We start from the raw sequence: 12,377 nt of genomic DNA, 5'->3' as shown, positions 1-12,377 counted from the left end.
TAAATGCGAGAAGTCTCTGTGAGCATGCGTGTGTGCGTGTATGTATGTAATCCGCGTATCTCGAGAACCGTTCTTCCCACCGGCTTCAGATTCGGCATGCGCGTTCCCCGCCGCGGCGCGGAGTGCAGTGCTGGGCCTCGACATCACTTCATAAAAGGCTCTGACATCACGTACGCCACGTGAGTCAATGGGCATAAATGGACACACAGGCAAACAGATGGTCAAAACGGGTCCTATGACAACAGGTATATTGGGGTTTGCATTAAAGGGGGAACCGGCACTGTGTCTGCAACACAGTCGGAGGCACAGACAGATACAGAGATCTCCATAATGGGCATAAAGGGACACAGACAAACAGATAAAGAGATCTCTATATATGGGCATAAAATGGATGCAGACAGACAGATACAGATATCTCCATATATGAGCATAAAGGGACACAGGCAAACAGATGGTCAATACGGGTCCTACAGAGATCTCCATATGTGGGCATAAAATGGACGTAGAGAGACAGATAACTCCATATATGGGCATAAATGGACACAGGCAAACAGATGGTCAAAACAGGTCCTAAAGAGATCTCCATACAGTATATGGGTGTAAAATGGACGTAGACAGACAGATATCTCCATATGTGGGCATAAATGGATCCTATGACAACAGGTATAATGGGGTTTGCATTAAAGGGCGGGGCATTCATTCCTTATTTACATTGTTCCCGAGTTGGCCAGGTCGCCGACTAGACACTGACATCACGTACGCCACATGAGTCAATGGGCATAAATGGACACAGGCAAACAGATGGTCAAAATGGGTCCTATGACAACAGGTATGGGGTTTGCATTAAAGGGGGAACCGGCACTGTGTCTGCAACACAGTCGGAGGCACAGACAGATACAGAGATCTCCATAATGGGCATAAAGGGACACAGACAAACAGATACAGAGATCTCCATATATGGGCATAAAATAGATGCAGACAGACAGATACAGATATCTCCATATATGGACACAGGCAAACAGATGGTCAATACGGGTCCTACAAAGATCGAGAACCATTCGTCCCACCGGCTTCAGATTCGGCACGTGCGTTCCCCTCCGCGGTGCGGAGTGCCGTGCCGGGCCTCGACCCGACCCGACCCGATGTGCGGTTTTCCGGAACCGGCGCGAAACGTTCGGAATGTCCGTATGCAGAGCTGATGTCTGACATCAGGGTCTTCCGGAACCGGCACTGTGTCTACAGAGATCTCCATATATTGGCATAAAATGGACGCAGACAGACAGATACAGATATCTCCATATATGGGCATAAATGGACACAGGCAAACAGATGGTCAAAACAGGTCCTATGACAACAGGTATAATGGGGTTTGCATTAAAGGGCAGGGCATTCCTTCCCTATTTACATCGTTCCCGAGTTGGCTGGACCCTGACTAGACATAGTAACTATTAATTTATCAAATGTCTGTCCGTCTGTCCGCATGCTGACATCACTGATACTACACATGCCGCCACCAAGGTAACAGCCTGAAACAATGCCCAAATTTGGAGATGAGCATGGTGACATCCACCATGGTAACAGCCGCAAGCTGAGACAACGCCCAAATTTGGAGATGAGGTCCGCCATCTGTCTGCATGCAGCCAGCCGCATGCTGAAACAATGCCTACATCACAGACGGGTATTGCACAACTGGACGACGTCAATGGTGACTGTTCTGCCCAACGGGCACCGGTCTGGGTTCTCCAACATAACGTCTGAGACTCCTGAATTCCATCCCTCATATACTGTGCTCACCCCCGAGCACAGGACTAGTATCTATATCTATACATCCCTCATATACTGTGCTCACCCCCGAGCACAGGACTAGTATCTATATCTATACATCCCTCATATACTGTGCTCACCCCCGAGCACAGGACTAGTATCTATATCTATACATCCCTCATATACTGTGCTCACCCCCGAGCACAGGACTAGTATCTATATCTATACATCCCTCATATACTGTGCTCACCCCCGAGCACAGGACTAGTATCTATATCTATACATCCCTCATATACTGTGCTCACCCCCGAGCACAGGACTAGTATCTATATCTATACATCCCTCATATACTGTGCTCACCCCCGAGCACAGGACTAGTATCTATATCTATACATCCCTCATATACTGTGCTCACCCCCGAGCACAGGACTAGTATCTATATCTATACATCCCTCATATACTGTGCTCACCCCCGAGCACAGGACTAGTATCTATATCTATACATCCCTCATATACTGTGCACACCCCCGAGCACAGGACTAGTATCTATATCTATACATCCCTCATATACTGTGCACACCCCCGAGCACAGGACTAGTATCTATATCTATACATCCCTCATATACTGTGCACACCCCCGAGCACAGGACTAGTATCTATATCTATACATCCCTCATATAATGTGCTCACCCCCGAGCACAGGACTAGTATCTATATCTATACATCCCTCATATACTGTGCACACCCCCGAGCACAGGACTAGTATCTATATCTATACATCCCTCATATACTGTGCTCACCCCCGAGCACAGGACTAGTATCTATATCTATACATCCCTCATATACTGTGCTCACCCCCGAGCACAGGACTAGTATCTATATCTATACATCCCTCATATACTGTGCTCACCCCCGAGCACAGGACTAGTATCTATATCTATACATCCCTCATATACTGTGCTCACCCCCGAGCACAGGACTAGTATCTATATCTATACATCCCTCATATACTGTGCTCACCCCCGAGCACAGGACTAGTATCTATATCTATACATCCCTCATATACTGTGCACACCCCCGAGCACAGGACTAGTATCTATATCTATACATCCCTCATATACTGTGCACACCCCCGAGCACAGGACTAGTATCTATATCTATACATCCCTCATATACTGTGCACACCCCCGAGCACAGGACTAGTATCTATATCTATACATCCCTCATATAATGTGCTCACCCCCGAGCACAGGACTAGTATCTATATCTATACATCCCTCATATACTGTGCACACCCCCGAGCACAGGACTAGTATCTATATCTATACATCCCTCATATAATGTGCTCACCCCCGAGCACAGGACTAGTATCTATATCTATACATCCCTCATATACTGTGCACACCCCCGAGCACAGGACTAGTATCTATATCTATACATCCCTCATATACTGTGCTCACCCCCGAGCACAGGACTAGTATCTATATCTATACATCCCTCATATACTGTGTCAAGTTATTTTCGTACTGTCATGAGTGTATTAAAATTATGGAAGTCAAATCGTATAGAATTTTATCCTGAAATGACTCAGTCTGTGATCTGTAGAGATTAACAAGGAATTAGACCGTAACATGTGCCCTGTTTCCAGAGAGAGAAGCCAGATAACAAGGTCATAAAACCCCCACTCAAACAAACAGGGGGTCTTGCTCTCCCAGACCCAGGGAGGGAGGAGAGAAATAGCTGGGAAACTGTCATTTCATATTGACTGCATGTATGTATTACTAAGTAACCAAATGTATGTATCCTTGTATTTCCGTTGTAATATGCTTAAAATGCATCTATGTTTCCATAATCCAGTATTTTTGTACTCAACTAGTCCAAAATCCAGGAAGATGTGTCTAGTGGCCTATCACATTGTGTTGAAACCCCGACCATTCATTCAGAACCCAGTGATCAGGTTACAAGACAGGAAGAGAGAGAAATGTGCTATCAGCCGATTGGCCAACAGAGCCACCAACATGTCATGTCCTTTAAGATATAGCCAGCAGTCAGGAGAAGGAATTTTAGATTCACCAGGAGACAGCGGAGGAAACACCTTCAAGCAGAGCCTACCTCTCTCATGAGGTCTGACAAAACCATCTAAATTGGAGACCCTTGGATATGCTATTGGTAATTATCCTGCCTGTGAAACGAATATTGTTATAATCCATGCTTATATGTATTTGAAACTAATTGCATTTGTATTGTGCTATTTGTGCTTTTTCCCTGGGGCTTTTCCTTTTGTAATGTACTAGTTTTAATACCTTTAATGTGTAGAGAAAGTCCAGTGTAGAATGACCTTAGCTTAAGTTGAATCAACAGGAGTAATGGAACCACGAACGGTCGCGTAATCCTTGCTGTTGCCTAAACTAAGATATGTGTGAATGTTAGGGAGATTTGAATTGTTTCTGTAATGCAATAAATCCAAAAAGACATACTTTCGTCATTATTACATTAGGACTACAACACGAGTATTATACTTAAACCTATCCAGGGTCATCCAGCCTTTTCAATAGGCAAAATCAACGCTCACAAAAGTGCGTTGGTCTAAAAAATTGAACAGTATTAAAACAAGAGCAGAGTATTAAAACAAATGCCGCAGCATTGCTGCTTTAAGGTTAAATCAAATAGACAAGTACAGTATAAAGTTGAAGTTATTAACCAATGGTAGGCAACAGTTAATGTTGCTACTATTGGGTATAGTATTAAGATCGAACAGTTTTGAAACGTATGCCGCAGCAGTGCTGCCAATCTAAAAAAGTGGAATCATTAATGCAGTCTGTAACCAGACCTTTGGAGATCAAATCAGTGTTGTATCTAAAAATAAGTGTTACGCCTAAGAGCTAACGGAAGACCATTGAAGGTCAGAACAGTGTTGTTTAAGCCATAGAAGTTGAGAGAGGGAATCTCGGGAAATAACTTATTGTCATTTAACTAAAGTTGGAGGCATAAAAGCCATGTTATAGGTGAAACCAAGATTTCAGCCTAAAGTAAGATACGTGAGGATTAAAGTTATGTTATAGGACTTTTCTGAAAGCTAAAACTAACAAAGTAAAGACCAGCCAAAATGGCACCTAAAAAAGCACATGTGGAGTCCTGCAAATAGCCCATGCTGAAGCTAACAGCTAATTTAGCCCATTGTTCTCTAGTTGCACCCAAGATCCCACAAAAGTAGGGGGAGGGTAAGTTTTATTGCACCCGCTGTCAACTGAAAAGGAGGGGGGCAGCCACCCAGTAAAGTAAACGAACCAGTAAACCACAAACCTTATCTCTAAACAGGATCTATCATGGCTGAAAGTGAGTTCCTCTATGCCTATGAGGAATGGAAAAAGACAGAATTTGACTTAAGAGAATGTATGGACTTATACAGTCCGGGAGCCTGTTGGGGGCGAGATGCACAAACCTTTGTAGAAGCCGAAGAAGCAGTAAACGCTCTCTTCTCAAAGTTCATAAACGAGTCTATTGAGATCTCTAATATGTCTGAGACAGATGATAATTTCATGGTGCATCATGAAGTTAAGTCTAGTTTTGATGTCTATATGCACAAGTACAATGTCCATATGGAGCAGATCCAAAAGGGCCCACAGAAGGCCTTGTGGGAGTGGGAGGCAGTCTATGAGGACGACAAACTTGATTGGTCGTTAGCTAGAAAGTACCTCCCCTATATGTTTGACATCGCTGAACTAAAAACTATAGAAAAAGTATTGAATGAGTCTTACTCAAAACTCACCGTGTCTGAAGGTAATTATGTAATTGCTTTAGAAGAAGCTGACCCCAGGGACCATTGTATTAACATAGGGAGACTTAAAAGTGACATTTTGACCAGAAAGGAAAAACACAAATTATATATGGAGGAAATTAAAAAAGAACTGAGCCAAAAAGAGGCTAGGATAGAAAGCAGGAGATTGTTTATGGCAAGACATGCAGAAAATCTGAAAGGAACGAAACAGGTTACCCCAGCCAGCAGAGCACAGACCAGCGGGGGGGAAGCAGAGAGCCTCCCTGTCCAGCCATCCACATCAGCAGAACCAAGTGAGAGAGAGGCCACAGACTGCAGCATTCCAGCCACACAGCCTGTCACGGCTGACACCACACGACAAGCTGAGGAGAGAGCTACGGGGCCGGCAGTCCACGCCCCACTCTCAATCACAGCCACCGTCGCCGCTCCGGGGGAGGCGAGGACGTCCACGGAGCCCTTGGTCCTGACCGCGGAGCCACACATCAGTGGTTCTGTCGGCACGCCAGAGGGAGAAGCAGTACCAGAGCGGAACCACAACCGCACGCAAGGAGATCATCGAGAGATGGCCGGGACGGCGTCCCGTGTCATAGTCGCCGCACCAGAACCAGAGGGGGCGACCGCAACGTCCATGTTCAAGGTCACGGAGCCACACATCTGTGGTCCTGACCGCACTCCAGAGGGAGATCGAGGTGCCATTGGGGGAAGTCCAGCACCGGCAGACCAACACACAGCCGCCACTGAAGGCGCTGTCAGAGAGACCGCTGCAGAAGCAAGCCAGCCGTCCCTAACCAAGTCAGCTAAGCAGTACCTAGATGGAAGCAAGCCGCCCTTCACGTCGGGAAAAGACACCGACCCAGGGCCTCGCACGAATGACATGCCGGCAACAGGAGGGGGCAGAGACGCCACCGCCGCCACATCGACTACGCCAGACTACGCCAGAGAGCTCGCCACTACCGACACCCTGTCGGAGAACGCCGCCGCCCAAGGGGAGGCCATCCTAAGCACAAGCTACGCACCAGCAAAGGGAGTGGACGAGGTCGCCACGTCCCACAACCCCGTCACAACGACCACATCGTACGACGCCACAGAGCTCGTCGCCATTCAGCCTGCCGTCATCAGGGACGCCGTCGGCACGTCAACTGTCAACCCCGCTGTGGGGCGGGCAAAATCAGCCGTAGCGGTCTCCCACACTAAGACCGAAGATGGCTCACTCATTGCAACACACACCACACCAAATGCATTGAGCCCCTGCTCAGTGGCAGTTGTCACTCGCTGCCACACTAAGGCTAAAGGGGGTTCCCTCACAGCCACACACACCACAGCTGTCAAAACCGTCACTGGCATGCTCTCACGCCATCCAGTGGCAACCACAGTGAAGCCGATTGACAGTGAGATTTTGTTCTGGGAAGACTTGTCACTTGAAGACCAGAAGTACATTATGGACTACTTTGAAGACGTATGCGCGCTCACCGAACCGTCGTTCACCACTGTCACGTGTACGGTAAAGATGAGTTTTGCAAGACTGCACACACGCACAAAGGCCGCAAGGGCCAGAATCAAGTGGAAAGAAAAATTGTTTGCTTTCCCACAAAAGAAAGGGAGAGGAATCTATGACGGGTAGCCAATAAATATTGGCAAACGAAGGACATTCGAAATCATTTCTGTGTTAACAGTATTCAATGTAAAGTAATTGTTTACCATGAGTTGTCCAGGAAGAAGAACGGTGAGAAATGCAAAAAATGAAATGTAAGGTTTTTGTTGTAATTGGAACGGAATTTAACCTTTGAAGTATTAGCTTGAAAATAATCAATACGACAATTTGTAGATCTGCTATTTTCCACAGGAATTTTGAGAAATTGACTAAAACCCACCAAGGGAATTGCTTTAAGAAATTTGTAATAAGAAATTATTTGTAACATTCATCAGTAGAGTCAAGCTTAACCAAACTAAGAAAAGCAAGAAGTTATATAAACTAAGGTGAGGGGTGGGGTGTAAAAAAAAAAATATATATATATATATATATAACACTTCCTCTGCCTAATGTCTCTGTCACCAGAGGTCAATGAACCGAAACCATCCTCTGCTACCAAAAAACAACCCTTCCACTGCCTAATGTTTCCCTCTCCCTGTCTCCTGTCATCAGGAGACAGGAAGAGTGTTCACAACCATTTGAGAATCAAAGATTCAATTGGAGAATTTGTTTAATAAGAAAGGTAAACCTGTCTAATGGAATGAGAAATGTATAAATGAAAATGTAAAAGCAGACCAAGCAAAAGTTCAAAATTCAAATATCAATACGTTTGTCTAAAGAAAATCATAACTGTCGGTAAAATTTGGAACGGGAAAAAACAAATATTGCATTCCAAAAATTTGGGAAATTTATTAGACTGCGGTGAGGGGTGTCAAGTTATTTTCGTACTGTCATGAGTGTATTAAAATTATGGAAGTCAAATCGTATAGAATTTTATCCTGAAATGACTCAGTCTGTGATCTGTAGAGATTAACAAGGAATTAGACCGTAACATGTGCCCTGTTTCCAGAGAGAGAAGCCAGATAACAAGGTCATAAAACCCCCACTCAAACAAACAGGGGGTCTTGCTCTCCCAGACCCAGGGAGGGAGGAGAGAAATAGCTGGGAAACTGTCATTTCATATTGACTGCATGTATGTATTACTAAGTAACCAAATGTATGTATCCTTGTATTTCCGTTGTAATATGCTTAAAATGCATCTATGTTTCCATAATCCAGTATTTTTGTACTCAACTAGTCCAAAATCCAGGAAGATGTGTCTAGTGGCCTATCACATTGTGTTGAAACCCCGACCATTCATTCAGAACCCAGTGATCAGGTTACAAGACAGGAAGAGAGAGAAATGTGCTATCAGCCGATTGGCCAACAGAGCCACCAACATGTCATGTCCTTTAAGATATAGCCAGCAGTCAGGAGAAGGAATTTTAGATTCACCAGGAGACAGCGGAGGAAACACCTTCAAGCAGAGCCTACCTCTCTCATGAGGTCTGACAAAACCATCTAAATTGGAGACCCTTGGATATGCTATTGGTAATTATCCTGCCTGTGAAACGAATATTGTTATAATCCATGCTTATATGTATTTGAAACTAATTGCATTTGTATTGTGCTATTTGTGCTTTTTCCCTGGGGCTTTTCCTTTTGTAATGTACTAGTTTTAATACCTTTAATGTGTAGAGAAAGTCCAGTGTAGAATGACCTTAGCTTAAGTTGAATCAACAGGAGTAATGGAACCACGAACGGTCGCGTAATCCTTGCTGTTGCCTAAACTAAGATATGTGTGAATGTTAGGGAGATTTGAATTGTTTCTGTAATGCAATAAATCCAAAAAGACATACTTTCGTCATTATTACATTAGGACTACAACACGAGTATTATACTTAAACCTATCCAGGGTCATCCAGCCTTTTCAATAGGCAAAATCAACGCTCACAAAAGTGCGTTGGTCTAAAAAATTGAACATACTGTGCACACCCCCGAGCACAGGACTAGTATCTATATCTATACATCCCTCATATACTGTGCACACCCCCGAGCACAGGACTAGTATCTATATCTATACATCCCTCATATACTGTGCTCACCCCCGAGCACAGGACTAGTATCTATATCTATACATCCCTCATATACTGTGCTCACCCCCGAGCACAGGACTAGTATCTATATCTATACATCCCTCATATACTGTGCTCACCCCCGAGCACAGGACTAGTATCTATATCTATACATCCCTCATATACTGTGCTCACCCCCGAGCACAGGACTAGTATCTATATCTATACATCCCTCATATACTGTGCACACCCCCGAGCACAGGACTAGTATCTATATCTATACATCCCTCATATACTGTGCACACCCCCGAGCACAGGACTAGTATCTATATCTATACATCCCTCATATACTGTGCACACCCCCGAGCACAGGACTAGTATCTATATCTATACATCCCTCATATACTGTGCACACCCCCGAGCACAGGACTAGTATCTATATCTATACATCCCTCATATACTGTGCACACCCCCGAGCACAGGACTAGTATCTATATCTATACATCCCTCATATAATGTGCTCACCCCCGAGCACAGGACTAGTATCTATATCTATACATCCCTCATATACTGTGCACACCCCCGAGCACAGGACTAGTATCTATATCTATACATCCCTCATATACTGTGCTCACCCCCGAGCACAGGACTAGTATCTATATCTATACATCCCTCATATACTGTGCTCACCCCCGAGCACAGGACTAGTATCTATATCTATACATCCCTCATATACTGTGCTCACCCCCGAGCACAGGACTAGTATCTATATCTATACATCCCTCATATACTGTGCTCACCCCCGAGCACAGGACTAGTATCTATATCTATACATCCCTCATATACTGTGCTCACCCCCGAGCACAGGACTAGTATCTATATCTATACATCCCTCATATACTGTGCACACCCCCGAGCACAGGACTAGTATCTATATCTATACATCCCTCATATAATGTGCTCACCCCCGAGCACAGGACTAGTATCTATATCTATACATCCCTCATATACTGTGCTCACCCCCGAGCACAGGACTAGTATCTATATCTATACATCCCTCATATACTGTGCTCACCCCCGAGCACAGGACTAGTATCTATATCTATACATCCCTCATATACTGTGCACACCCCCGAGCACAGGACTAGTATCTATATCTATACATCCCTCATATACTGTGCACACCCCCGAGCACAGGACTAGTATCTATATCTATACATCCCTCATATAATGTGCTCACCCCCGAGCACAGGACTAGTATCTATATCTATACATCCCTCATATACTGTGCACACCCCCGAGCACAGGACTAGTATCTATATCTATACATCCCTCATATAATGTGCTCACCCCCGAGCACAGGACTAGTATCTATATCTATACATCCCTCATATACTGTGCACACCCCCGAGCACAGGACTAGTATCTATATCTATACATCCCTCATATACTGTGCTCACCCCCGAGCACAGGACTAGTATCTATATCTATACATCCCTCATATACTGTGCACACCCCCGAGCACAGGACTAGTATCTATATCTATACATCCCTCATATACTGTGCACACCCCCGAGCACAGGACTAGTATCTATATCTATACATCCCTCATATACTGTGCACACCCCCGAGCACAGGACTAGTATCTATATCTATACATCCCTCATATACTGTGCTCACCCCCGAGCACAGGACTAGTATCTATATCTATACATCCCTCATATACTGTGCTCACCCCCGAGCACAGGACTAGTATCTATATCTATACATCCCTCATATACTGTGCTCACCCCCGAGCACAGGACTAGTATCTATATCTATACATCCCTCATATACTGTGCACACCCCCGAGCACAGGACTAGTATCTATATCTATACATCCCTCATATACTGTGCACACCCCCGAGCACAGGACTAGTATCTATATCTATACATCCCTCATATACTGTGCTCACCCCCGAGCACAGGACTAGTATCTATATCTATACATCCCTCATATACTGTGCTCACCCCCGAGCACAGGACTAGTATCTATATCTATACATCCCTCATATACTGTGCTCACCCCCGAGCACAGGACTAGTATCTATATCTATACATCCCTCATATACTGTGCTCACCCCCGAGCACAGGACTAGTATCTATATCTATACATCCCTCATATACTGTGCACACCCCCGAGCACAGGACTAGTATCTATATCTATACATCCCTCATATACTGTGCACACCCCCGAGCACAGGACTAGTATCTATATCTATACATCCCTCATATACTGTGCACACCCCCGAGCACAGGACTAGTATCTATATCTATACATCCCTCATATACTGTGCACACCCCCGAGCACAGGACTAGTATCTATATCTATAGATTAGTCAAATCTATGTCTGTCTGTCTGTCTGTGTTGAAACCATCCAATGGGAATACCCTTGTTGGGAATAAGGTCTTTGCACACTGCTGCGAATATCGGAGTGAATTTTGGAACACGTAAATAATAATGAATCAACCTCATCTTATGTCAATCAAGTTTGCACACTGCCGCCCGTTTCCTATTTATTTTCAGACCAGGGTTGATTTTTTTTAGATTTTCGCAACTGTTGCTACTGAGTCCCTTGCTCTCTCTCTCTTTCCTCTCTCTCTCCCTGGCCTCCGGATTTCGGATTTCCAAAACGCAACGAAAGACCGCAGTGCAACCAGCTACCTTGAAAAATCACACCCAATGTGAAGTGAGCGGTGGTCGTGCTTGCATAACGTCTTCAATTGGTAATTGGTGATGTAATACAGGCTACACACACACACACATTGCTATGGCAAAGCGCTGAGGAAAAAGACTAGGATATAGGTCTAGGATGTCATTGGTGATGTAATATGGCTACACACACACACACACACACACACACCACACACACACACACACACACACACACACACACACACACACACACACATATTGCTATGGCAAAATGCAGAGGAAAACACATTGCTATGGCAAAAACGCTGAGAAAAAGATTTTATCTGGAGGGCCGAATTGTCATGTGAAGCTTGACCAATCCTCAAAGTATCCAATCATCAGACCGGGACGGACACTACACACGTACGTACGTACGTACGTATGTATGTACGTACGGACGGACGGACGGACGGACGGACGCTGAACTGAAATTGACCATATATGGACATGGGACACACATTTTGCTTTTTGAAAAGCCTATTCATTCTGGACTGATATTCTGGACGTACGAGACAG

The 12,377-nt window shown here is 44.8% G+C and overlaps 1 protein-coding gene across 4 annotated transcripts in view; it reads left to right on the top strand.

Annotated features, from left to right (window-relative positions):
• Positions 1–12,377, top strand: part of LOC308285380 (scavenger receptor cysteine-rich type 1 protein M130-like) — a 126,898-nt gene that overhangs the window by 30,770 nt on the left and 83,751 nt on the right. The gene's annotated exons all lie outside the window — the stretch shown is intronic.

Source organism: Nannobrachium achirus (assembly GCF_963921795.1).
Source record: "Nannobrachium achirus genome assembly, chromosome: 5".
Taxonomy (NCBI): domain Eukaryota; kingdom Metazoa; phylum Chordata; class Actinopteri; order Myctophiformes; family Myctophidae; genus Nannobrachium; species Nannobrachium achirus.
This window is presented reverse-complemented; position numbering and strand designations above follow the sequence as displayed.